The sequence below is a fragment of the Mirounga leonina genome, unplaced genomic scaffold (assembly GCF_011800145.1).
Source record: "Mirounga leonina isolate KUSES-001 unplaced genomic scaffold, KU_Mleo_1.0 Mir_125, whole genome shotgun sequence".
NCBI classification, from domain to species: domain Eukaryota; kingdom Metazoa; phylum Chordata; class Mammalia; order Carnivora; family Phocidae; genus Mirounga; species Mirounga leonina.
Window position 1 is genome coordinate 12,251,926 of NW_023270305.1, and position 13,258 is coordinate 12,265,183.

General features: G+C 38.6%; 1 protein-coding gene and 1 pseudogene across 6 annotated transcripts in view; one reads left to right on the plus strand and one right to left on the minus strand.

Annotated features, from left to right (window-relative positions):
* Positions 1-13,258, plus strand: part of NCOA1 (nuclear receptor coactivator 1) — a 179,979-nt gene that overhangs the window by 54,543 nt on the left and 112,178 nt on the right. The gene's annotated exons all lie outside the window — the stretch shown is intronic.
* Positions 9,344-11,812, minus strand: LOC118008310 (annotated as a pseudogene).

Here is a 13,258-nt window from a genome sequence, read left to right on the forward strand (position 1 = left end):
AATCTGCAGAATGCAGGTCCTGTGGGTATTTTTAAAAACATCTTAGATAATTTGGATGCACTATAAGGTTTGAGAACCACTGACATAGAAAAAGTTAACTTCGTTGTGTAAACTTAAATAATTAAACATTCACAGCTAATATTTACTGAAGATAAGTTAACATACATAGTAGGCATGCAGTAATCCTGGCTGTTAGTAGTAGTATTACATGCTGGGCTCTATTCTAAATCCTTCGCATATATTGTAATCTGTTCCTTACAGCAGCGCTATAGCTGCTACTCCTATTCCCATTTTATAAATGAGAAATCGAAGCACAGAGAAATTAAATAACTTATGCAATACTACGTAGCTAGCAGCTAGCACAATTAATAACTGAATCCAGATAGTTAATGTAATTCCAGAGCATCTAAGTTTAACCCACAATCCTTATAGTCTTCCAGATACTTAATATTTTATTGATTCCCAGAGGGAATCGAACATTGCAGAATATAGAAAGAAAAATATATTTGAATTATTATATATTCATGTCGCTTCAGTATAGGTTTGGGGAAGCAGAATAGTACAGTAGAAACAGCTTTGATTTACAGTAAGATAGGCATGAATCTTTCCTCAGTTGCTTACTGTATAGCTATGAGAAAGCAGTTTATCTTTTCTGAGCTTTTACTTTTCTTACTGGTAAAAGAGGATAGTTCTTTTTACTTCATAGAGATTCTGAAGAAATAAATAGAACCTGTAATGTGTTGCTTAACCACACGCAAAGTGGAAGGTTAGTATCAGGATTTATGGTATTCCCCTAAGAAAACTATGTTGACTTACATATGGGAAATTATAATAAGCCTTAGTCTAGGAGCAGATCAGTTGATGGTACTGGTTGATGGTGCTGGTGGGGGCCACGCTGTTTCTTTCTATTGGGAATATGGTTGGTGCCAAGCACTGCCCTAGACTCTGGAGATACAGCAGTGAGTAAGACATAGCCTTCCTGCTCTCAAGGAGTTAACTGTCTTGCAGGGATCCAGACAGATACGTAGGCAAATACTTTGCTAGCTTCTGCAGTGTGGTAAACATAGGGTGTCATGGGGACACATAGGAGGGATACTCAGCCAAACCATAGTGGACGAAGAATGGCTTCCCAGAAGGAGAATGATGATGTGGGGGATTAGAATCATAAATCCAGATAGGAGGCAAAACAAAGGCTGGTAGAAATTTGTCATTGCACAAAAGGTGTCCCATTCACTAACAAAATAGGTATCCTCCACATTAATGAAAATATCAGAGATGCTAAGAAAGTATGCTTTTATCAGGTCAGTGTTGACATATTAAGAGCCTACTTTTAGGTCTAGGCTTTACTAAAGTAGTTTTTAAAAGTAAAATAAAATAATGAAATTTCTATTAAAGAGCACTTTCCTGAGGTATTGTATCCACATGGCCTACGCGCTTATTATTCAATACTAGTGTCACATGAAGCTATGCTTCTGAGGAGGAGAGAGAGGGAGAAACAATGATCTTCAGAGGATGGAATGATGATTTGTAAGTTGGGGTGAATATCACCATGTACTGTTTACACGTTTCCTTTTCTCTCATCCTTATTCACATGCGATGAGAAAATATTTGTTTCAGTGGCTCATTTATAGTTCATAGTTTTAATTTGGTTTAGTACATTGCTCTGATATGGATTTCATATTGATCAATAAAATTGTATGTATAGGAGTTGAGATTTCTTTCCATCTTTTTCTAGTGCCCCTTCCCAATAAAGTAACACACTAAAAATATGCAAGGGAAAGACCACTCCTTTGGCAAAACTGGGATATGAAAAAGAGAATGAATAAAGAATTAGAAGGGGAGGAATGTGGGACTGGAAGAAAAGAGGCTATTGAAATGGGAAGTTGTAATGGATAAAATGAAATCAGTGATTATAGGAATAATGAACGAAGTGGGTTTTTAAAAATAACTCCAGGGCAAGCAGTATCTCTGTGTGTTCTGGCAGCCAGATGAATGTGACTTGAATGTAAGAGTATACTTTGATCTACAACTCATTGTATATCCATATGAGGCCCACCAAAGACTGTGGTGTTTTGCAAGAGTAGTCCCTGACGAGCTGGGGAAAGTGGAGCAATTGGTATGGGCATTTGGAAATATTAGAACCCAGTTGTTGGGGGACTAAAGCTCTTAATCCCTCAGGGTTAAGCAGAGGGTAGAAAGAGGAAGGGGAAAATGAAATCAAGTTTGTAAAAATTAATTCTGGAAAAGATATTTTGGAAAGCTTATAAAATGAGGTTGAAATTGTAAACATGTTTCCTGTGATAATAAATCTTAGTATACTAGGAGTAGCCAAAATCTTGAAGGGAGAAAGACAATTTTAGGCCACCCCCACCCCCCAGAAAACCCTTTATAATGCTATACCATAAATTTATGTAGAATTTTTCCTTACTTGGACCTTTATGGCTTTAAGTTGGGAGAAGGGGATAGACACATTGAGCATAAAAGCGTGTAGGTTCAGTGCTTATGGTAGTATTGGGATATATTGAATTCCTGGTATCTTTGGAGCATTTGTGTCTCATTGGGGTTTATTTTAGAAAGGACTCTTGACTACCTCTGGGCACTTTTTGAAGAGTTTGTTATGTTTAAGGGATTGTGATTCTTTTCGCAGGTTGAAAATAATTCTTGAAACTGGACGTTATGATCTCTCTACCTTCAACTTCTGCTGGTTTTCCTCTTACCTTTATTCATTTTCTCTTTTTTTTCCCCCCACTTGATCTTTCAGCTTTAACTGCTGCCCTGCCCCCAAATATTGGAGTGTTTCCATAGTAATTCATTCTCCTCTCTCTAGTTTTCCTTGGTCATCTCATGTACTCCACTATCATCAATATGTCAGAGATTCCAGAACCTTTATATACCGCTTGTTTGGAAGTCATCTGGATTTATCTGCTTGTATGTCATATTCATAATTAATGTGGACATAACTGAATTCATTAGCCTCTCCCTCAGACATCTGTTATCTCCTGTAAACTCATTCTTGGCTAAATGGCATTAATATATATATCCAGTCTCCTGTGCCAGGAAACGGTGTTTGTAGGAGCTTATTCAGAGAATATAATTCTGAATATAAACAAAATTTTAGCCAGAAAGATGCCTTATCATAACATTGTTTTTTGTTTTTTGTTTTTTTTTAAGATTTTATCCATGTATTGATTTATTTTTTTAAGTAGGTTCCCTGCCCATTGTGGGGCTTGAACTCATGACCCTGAGCTGAGATCAAGAGTCGCATGCTCTACCGACTGAGCCAGCCAGGCACCCTTTAGTACTTTTTTTTTTTTTTTGACACAGCGAGAGAGGGAACACAAGCAGGGGGAGTGGGAGAAATATTTCACAGACAATAGAAATTATGTAGAATACTTAATGACATGAGAAGTTATAGGTACATAAATTTAGTGAAAAAAATGCTTTTAAACAATATGTGTGCTGTGAATCCATAATCATTAAAATAAAACCGTATATGTATCTGTGTTTATAGAAGAGTAAATATATAGGTGTTTGCATTAATTAATTCTGTGTGGAACATTTATGGGTGAATTTTATATTTTATTCTTTTTATTTACCTGTATTTTCTGGATTTGAAGAGTAAACTTGAACTATGTTTGTAATTCAGACATGTGGACAATTTGACCTCTCTTTTCCACCCCCAATTTGACCTCTCTTTTCCACCCCCAGCTCTTGTTGATTTAGTCCAATGTTCATTCACCTCAATTGCTGCATCAGTCCAGCTACTCATCATATTGGAATTAGACTGCCACAGCACCCCTTCTGCCTCCATTGCTCAGCTACCAGAGCTGTCTTCCTAAAAATCTTAGCTAGTTGAGTTCTTCCCTTGCTTAGCCCTCCAGTTTAAGTAGTTAAGTGTTAAATCTCCAAAACCAACAAGAGTAGAATACATTTGAATATTTTCCCTTGTTAAAATTTGGTCTGAAGACCTGCAGCCAACTGGAATTTGGCCAGCTCAAGACTTAATATAACATTTTCTCCTAACCCTAACAAAGTCACTTTTGACCAGATAGCTATGCTAGGTTTGGGGGGATGGGGACGGGAGGAAGAAAGGGAGAGAGAAAATATAAATTGAACTCAGGCATTTCCAAATCTTTGCTCTTTGTCCCTTTGTTCTACCTCTGCAACCCATCACATTTTGCCCTTGCTGGGTATTTGTTTGTTTCTATTCAAGGGACAATTTACTGGTTTTCTTGAGTATTTAGTTAGTAAGAACAAATAGCCAAATAATGAAAATCCATCAGTTTTAGTGCCAATTATTATATCAGCAGATCCTATTAGGAGTATTTATTGAAGCATGTCATGCTAATAGTCCCAGAGTGTAATTATACTTGCAGATTTTTCTTGCTTTCAGGGAGTTTGTAACATGTTCCAGATGGTTAAATAGGAAAGAGTAGACATTTTGTACTGTCTTTTCAATTATGATTAAGAATTTGATGTTACATATTATGTTATCATTATTGCTTTTGTTAGATTTAAACATGAGAGGAATTTAAACAAAATGTGTTGGGTTTTTTTCTTTTCTTTTTTTTTTTTTAATTTCTTAACTGTGGTCAACAATAAACAGGACCCATCATAGACACTTTTCCCCTGTTAAGTTGTTTAATTGCTTTGATTTAAGCATCATTAAAATGAGATAATTGCATCTTAAGCAGTAATTCTTTTATGAATGTAGTCCTTAATTTATTCTTGGAAAGTATTTACTTGGGTTTGTTTTAGACTTAAAATTACATGGTGAACCTTCTTGAAAAAACTTATGTAAGACTGAAATAGAATAATTTTGCAAACTGTTGATGGTTCTTTGACCTTTTTCCGCAAAATGGTATGACCTTAGATTCAGCATCAGTGGGACATGCACTTTAAATTTGCCAGTGATAAGTGATGACTTTTCATTCATCTTTTCATTCTCTTGTCTACCCTTCACTGACCATCCAGCTACTTTAATTTGAAAGGAAATATACCAAAGATTAGGCATATAGCATGTGAGTGTAGAATAGAATAGTTTGTGGGTCATGGGGATCCAGACCCATAAACTTCGGCTTCTTATGACCTCATATTAACCAGTTTGCTAACTGGTTAGTTGACTTGGAGAAATATGTTATTTTTCAGTGAGAAATAGACTACTCTGTACCTCAGTTTAACCACCTGTATATTTTTGTAATGTCATTTGTGTGGATGGAGGAAAATTGGTCTTGACCCTTAGACTACCATTCTCTGTCCTTGAAGCTCTCTTCAGGATTTCTTGCATACAAGAAGACAAGCAAAAACAGCAACAGCAAACAAACAAACCATAAAAATATAATGCCAAAGTTATATTTTTGGTAATGAATACTGTAGACTATTCCTGAAAGATTTTGTAGGAATGAAGCGAGTAGTTTACATTCTGTATCATCCAGCAAGACTTACTTCCTGTAAGCTGCCTTTAAATATCTTTGTTCATTCTCAGACTTTTCCTATTCCTTAGTAAGCTGCCACCTTTCTGCCTCTTCTTGACCTTCTCTCCTCCAAACAGCCTTCTCAGCCTCTGCAGACTCTTCAGTCTTCCTCATACCTGGTCTACAGATTCTTTACAGTTTTTCCAGGTAAAATTCTTATCCTTTCTATAAAATTCTTTAAATTCCTTCCCACCAAGATCAAAGGTAGCCTAAACTGAGACTTAAGAAAAGCATGTCTCTGGGGAGATTCTGTTCATCTTGCTATAATAAACTGGCATTAAATTGGGATTTCTATTTTCATGGCTTTTGCCAAGTTTTATATAGTTTGGTGTGTTTAGCATGTACAACAACTGTCATGATAAAGTTATTAACCATTCAAGTTTATGAGTCTGTCTGGGAATATGGAAAACAATATGGGCAAATTTAATTCTTATTTTTGTGTGTGTTTGTTTTAAAGATTTATTTATTTGAGAGAGAAGGAGCATGGGTGCACACATGGGGGAAGGGGCAGAGGGAGAGAATCTTCAGGCAGACCCTGTGCTGAGTGGGGAGTGCATGTGGGGATCTATTTTACGACCCATGAGATCATGACCTGAGCCAAAACCAAGAGTCAAATGCTTAACTAACTGAGCCATCTATGTACCCCTGTGTGTATTTTTAAAATGTTTTATATATTCCCTGTGCCATATGTAAAAATTTGATTTTCTACAAAAGAGATGTTTAGGTGCGATTAATTTTTAAAAGAATGATTCAGGGGTGCCTGGGTGGTTCAGTCAGTTGAGCTTCAGACTCGATTTCAGCTCAGATCGTGATCTCAGGGTCCTGAGATTGAGCTGTATGCTCAGCAGGGAGTCTGCTTATAGTTTCTCTCTCTCCCTCTCTCTCTGTCCCCTCTCCCCTCCACTTGAATTCTCTCTCTCAAATAAATACATCTTTAAAAAAATAAAAGAATGGTTCACACTAGGATTTCATTGAATGAAATATTTTAGCTTTGCATATAAAGAATGAGATTTGATCTAAAAATTTAATATATGCAAGACCTTTCCAGGCATATCTATATGAGTTAGATGTATGTGATGAAATTTAGGCTAATTAGGGAAAATATCTCTCTGGTAGGTGGGAAGAGATGGTAACAGGATATTTGAAAAGCAATTCTATTTTGAATTCCTGATACCATCTTTCATCTGGTTAACTAAGCTAGAAATTTTCCTTACATCTCTCTCTTTTATCCACTGCACTTCCCTCATTAGGCGGAAGGGGGTTGTGGCTGTGACTCCCATAATCATGGGGCCCCAGAGAGGTTACTTATCCATTGACCCCTTGCCTAGAATATGACATTTGAAACATCTAGAAAATTGCAACAATGGTACTTCATTTCTCATCTTTCCTGAGGTTTCCTTTGTCCCCTAAATATATATCTGGTATATTTAAAATCTCTTTATTTTTCTGTTTTCCCTTAGAGTACTTTAACCACCACACCCCTGAACATGGGTCCTGTCTGTAGATTCAGATTTTATTTTTTGGTATATGTTCAGGCAAGTTTCTAAGCAGAGCTCATGAATTTGCATTCCCCATGGGTCCAATTTGTTACAGATCTCTGTATTCCTGTATCCTAGGAAGCTCCGTTAGGAATTAATACACAACTTTGTCTCATTTCCCCAAACCTAATGTTTGACCTTACTCTGTTAGCTGACTATCAAGTTCTGTTTGTAGCATGATAGGCACATGGTAGTACTCGTGATACCTCTAGTCCCCATGTATTTTGACCCATTAACTATTGAGAGGAAGATGCTCAGCCACTTCTAGGAAGTCAGGCTGAATTAATTTACCTATCTAGCAAAATGGATGATGAATGTAGGAGAAGGAGAGCCATATAGCAGTTGGACCTCTTAGTGCACATTGTCCACACCTGCCAGTTACATAGCTAGTTAGTGTACTAGAGTTTGACGAAAATAAGAATTTTCTTCCCTTCTGGGGAGGAGGAAGGGTAGCTGCAATGGCAAAAGTTTCTGAAACCAGCCTTTCTAAGCCTCAGCACGATTGGCATTGTGGGTCATATAATTCTTTGTTGTGGGGGCTGACCTGTACATCATAGGATTTTCAGAAGCATCTCTGGCCTCTACCCACTAGATACAAGTAGCATTCCCATACTCCAAGTTGTGACAAGCAAAAATGCCCCTGGAGGGAATTAAAGGTCCCAGTTGAGAGCGGCTGCCCTACAATTAATGCACTTTTGATTATATGATGAGGACAGATTCTTTGAAGGTGGATTGCTTTTTATGTACATTTTAATTATTTTGGTAACTCCAGAAAGGCAGTACCAATTTACATACCTTTTTTTTTTAAAAAAATATATTATTTATTTATTTGAGAGAGAGAGAATGAGTGGGGGCGGAGAGAGAGACGCAGGCTCCTCGCTGAACAGGGAGCCTGACGCGGGGCTCGATCCCAGGACTCTGGGACCATGACCTGAATTGAAGGCAGACACTTAACTGACTGAGCCACCCAGGCCCCCCTCCATTTACATTCCTAACAATGATGTGGGACATTGCATAATTCCCTAGACCCTCACTAATGCCGGATTTTGTCATTCTTTTAGCTTTACCAGCCTAGTAGATGAGAAATTACTTTTCCTTAATTTTAATTTAATCCAAACAGTTATTAATTAGGTTGGATGGGGGCGCCTGGGTGGCTCAGTCGTTAAGCGTCTGCCTTCAGCTCAGGTCATGGTCCCAGGGTCCTGGGATCGAGCCCCGCATCGGGCTCCCTGCTCCGCGGGAAGCCTGCTTCTCCCTCTCCCACTCTGGCTGCTTGTGTTCCCTCTCTCGCTGTATCTCTCTCTGTCAAATAAATAAAATCTTTAAAAAAAAAAAATTAGGTTGGATGTATTCTTATTTTTATTGTCCAATTATATATCATCTAATGTGCATTACTTTTTTAATTCTTTGCCCATTTTTCTGGGATTAACTTAGTCACTTGTGGGATTATGAAATTGTTTTCATTGTTAGGAATTTTTCATTGTTTTTTGGTCAAAATTACCATGTTTTCTTTATGGTTTCTCAATTTATAACTAGCTTTATGCCCATGTTTCCCAGTATTGAAGTTATTCAAGTATTGAAATGTATATAAGATACTCGATAGATTTTTAAATTAAATTGAGCATAGAAGAACACTAGTACTTATCTAAGGAAACAGAATGTACGTGTGTGTGTGTGTGTTCCTGTGCGTTTACATGGGCATTGAAGAAAAGAGGGCTAGACTGAGCACATTTACCAGACATTGGAAAGATAATTGAGAAGCTGAAGACAACTAGGAGAGTGTAGTTTCTTATGATGTGTATGAAAGCTCAAAGAGAATACTGACTTTAGGATGGACAGAAGGTTCACCTCAAATCTCCCTAACCAAATTCTGTAAGGTCAAATAAGTGATAAGGGTTCAAAGCGTTAAAAGGAGTTAGAGGTGACAATTCAGAGAAGTGATATAATAAGAAGGATATAGGAGGCTTAAATTTCAGAGTCTAAGTAACATGGGATTTTGAAATCTAGGTGTAGGTTGGTGGGACAGCCCAGCTTATATGGATTATCTATTGCACTTTATAATTTTTTCCATGTATATTGGGAAATTTGTGTTCTTTAGTATTCCTGGATGTCATCTTATTTTCCCTTCCCATGCTCTGGATGGCCATCTTTTCCTTTGAACACACCTTTGCCCTCTTCCTTAAGAACAGAGAAAGAGATAGTAAGTATATATCTAGAGCAAAAATTCTCAAAATAAGGTCTGCAGATTCCTGGGGTTCTGTATTAGTCTGCTTAGGTTGCCAGAACAGAATACCACAGACTTCGTAGGCTTAAACAACAAAATGTATTTTCTCAATATTCTGGGCACTGGAAGTTCAGTGTTAAGGTGCTGGCAGTATTGGTTACTGGTGAAGCCTTTTCTTCCTGGTTTGCAAAAGACCACCTTTTCACTGTGTCTTCCCATGGCCTTTCCTCTGTGAGTATACTTCTGGTGTCTCTTCCTTTTCTCATAAGGACATTAACCTTAATTAGCTCCTTAAAGACCCTATCTATAAAAATACAGTCACATTGGGGGTTAGGGTGTCAACATACAAATTTTGGGGAGACAAAATTCAATCTGTAACAGGGTCCCAAGATCTTTACATGGGGCTACAACATCCAAATGTTTTTGTTTTTTGTTTTTTTTTTAAGATTTTATTTATTTATTTGTCAGAGAGAGAGAGCACAAGCTGGGGGAGTGGCAGGCAGAGGGAGAAGCAGGTTCCCTGCTGAGTAAGGAGCCTGATGCGGGACTCGATCCCAGGACCCTGGGATCATGACCTGAGCTGAAGGCAGACGCTTAACCAGCTGAGCCACCCAGGTGTCCCTACAACATCCAAATGGTTTTATGAATAATACTAAGATGTTATTTGCCTTTTCTAATGCATAGACATTTTCATTGAGGGTACAAAATAATGGAAGGTAAATCTGGTAGCTTACCACAAATCAGGGCAGGAGTACTCGACTATATTTGTGATCTTTATCTTCTTCAGTGCTACATATTTGCAGTAAAGAAAAAAATAGGTTATTAACGGGCTATTAAGTATTCTAAAATTTGCTTAGTTTTTATTTATAATACAATAAATATTGATAACCTATATAAATTAAATCTCTTTTCAGTCTTCTAAAATTTTTTAAATTTCTTTTTCTTGTCTGATTGCTGTGGCTAGGACTTCCAGTACTATGTTGAATAAAAGTGGTGAGAGAGGACATCCTGGTCTTGTTCCTGATCTTAGGGGAAAAGCGCTCAGGTTTTCACCATTGAGTATGATGTCTGCTATGGGTTTTTCATATATGGCCTGTATTATGTTGAGGTATGTTTGCTCTAAACCTACTTTGTTGAAAGTTTTTATCATGAATGGATGTTGTACTTTGTCAGATGCTTTTTCTGAATCTGTTGAGATGATCATATGGTTTTTGTCCTTTCTCTTGTTAATGTGATGTATCATGGTGAATGTTTTGTTTTTTTTTTAATGTATTGTTGAATTTGGCTTGGAGTCCTCAATTTTTAAAAGTGTAAAGGAGAGGTGACAATTCAGAGAAGTGATAGTGGAGAGAGAGAGAGAGAAAGAGGGAGAGAGAGGATAGTGGGGGGAGGAGCAGAGGGAGAGGAACAGGCAGACTCCCTGCCGAGCAAAGAGCCTGACTCAGGCTCAATCCTCTGACCCTGAGATCATGACCTGAGCTGAAATCAAGAGCTGGATGATTAACTGACTGAGCCACCCAGGTGCCCGGGAACAGAGGCTCTTTGTGCCGAGTTTTTCACACATACTATGACATCGTTCGTTTCTGAAATCATTTTGGGATGAAGGTGTTTGTTTTTTTTTTTTAAACTGTTTATTTTCCGTCAACCTTTTCCATTTCTATTTCCATTTTGTTTGCCTTTGTGGAAGAGCAGCTTAAGACCACTCAGTGTTGTTCCTACCCATTCAGTGGCCTGAGCAGTGGGAGCTGCAGACCGGTCTTCAGTGGCCGGCTGGGCGCTCCAGTCTTCAGTAGGGAACTGCTGAATAGGCACTGAGGGCTCCTGCACGCCTTCAGACCAGTCTGCGACTTCAGGCTGAGTAGCAGTGAACTCAGGAGCTGGAGCCGTCCATTCACCCTGAGATTCCTCCTTGGTCACAGCCTTTTCAGCAGCGGCCCGCTCTTTTCAATCTCTTCAGGATCTCTGTAGAAGTAGAGATCAGGCATGACCTCCCATGGTGTTCACCGGAAATGGTGCCACGCATGCGCAGAGCTTCCCTGGCCAGCATCCACCACATCAGACCCACTGAGTGAGCTCCTTTGTTGTTGCAGGGGATGCAATGTCCACATAGCGCAGAGGAGAGTCTGTGTTACACGGAGCAATGGTAGGCAGGTTAACATAGGACGCCTCTGCAAGAGGCTGGTTGGTGGTCAGCCCTGGGATCAGTAACCACCAGCAGTCTCGGCTCCCGGGAGGCTGCCTGGATCTGGTTAGTGAAGGTTCCAGGAGTGAAGCGGCCGGCAATAGGAGTGGCTCCGGCAGCCGCAGCAAATTTCAGCACAGCTCGCTGGCCAGTATTCCTGGACGATACGACACTGACAGCTGGGTTTTCAGTGGCAACAATGGCACGAGCTGCCAGCAGAAGCTTCTCCCAGGTTCTCTTCAGATTTATGATGTAGATACCATCACTTTCCTTTTGTAGATGTACTGTTTATCATTTGAAAGTCAAGGTTGGTGCCACCTACATGGGTTTCTACTGCAAGGAATTTGAGGACATCCTCCTCCTTCGTTTGCACGACATCAAGGGCTCCGGACATTGTGAAAGTAGTCTCGGCTCAGACATTACCCTCACATATAAACTGGCCTTAATCACTCCATCTAATATGTAAAAGTAGCTCCCCTTGTAACTGTACCTCAAATTATTGTTTTATTTACTGATCTTTTCCTCTCACTGGAATGTGAGCTTTGAAGAGTGGGAACTTCATCTCTCTTGTTTACTGCCACAGCCAAGCACCTGCTGTAGTGCTTACCACACGTCGGGCGCTTAAATATGTGAGGGTTGAATCACTCTGCCTGTTACAAAAGAAATGATGTGTACTAAGTAAAAGAAATAATTTAAAAAATATTTTATAATCTGATTTTAAAATACCTTATAATGTGTATTACCTGTTTTTTGAAGTCATGAGGCTAGGTGTCTGGTTATTGTCTCCCCCCCCCCCCCCGAAGATACTGTGCATGCCACTATATGGAAAGTGATAGTTAAATGTAACTGTAGATGGAATTACTTATTAAAACCTCTAAGCACATATGCAGGTCACTTCTCTATTTTAAAAGGTAATATGTAATTTAGAAATATTACAAAAAGAAACAAATATCTAGATACAAGCATTTTTATTGGTTAACTTTAGTGACTATCTATTCTTTGCTACCCTTGAGAGGTACAAAGAGGTAGTAAGACTGTCTTTCTGTTGACAGTGTGTGGAGTAAACCGAGCCCGCACTTAGAAAAATGTGTAATGCAAACACTCATCTGATAAAGTATATGCCAGTTTTAACTGTTACCGAAAGTGATCTAACCTGTGTTTTGTAAAATGCCATCTTAGTACAATGCCGTCTTCTAACACATGTAAAACCTGTATTGGGAATGAAAATCCTGTCTGAGCATCCCAGCATAGTGTTTTGGAGATTTAGAACAGCTTAGTTTTGATAGTCTTCAACAGCTGCCTTCTGATTCAGTAAAGTTGCTCTTCAAGAAAGAACTAAACACTTGTAGTTGAGGTGTTACATTTCATTTTTAGCTCCTTGAATGTGGACTCTCTCCAACATCCTGGTGTTTTCTCTCGCCTTGTAGCAAAAACAGAGAGAGAAATTATATTGCAGAATGTTGCCACAGAAATGGGCTTTCTCCAATTAGTAGAGACTAATCCAGCAGGTTTACTACTTTCAGCTTTCTTTTACCCATGTGTTCTCACCCTCAAACCTGTGCCTAATCCCTTATGTTAACAATCTAGTGTACCCCCCCTCATGCCAGTGATACTGCTCTTGGATTTGTTTAGAAAGATGTAATGTCCTTTGACCAGTTTAATGATCCACGTTCTCTTTAAGCTTTTAACTGCATTACTGTTGTTGAACTGGAATAGGTTCAGTAATAACATAATTTAACCTTTTAAAATGTTGTGTACCTACTCTGTGCAAGTTAAAAAACATCCATCTAGGAGCTTAAAGTCTAGTGAGGAAGATAGGCGATAAGCACATAATCACACA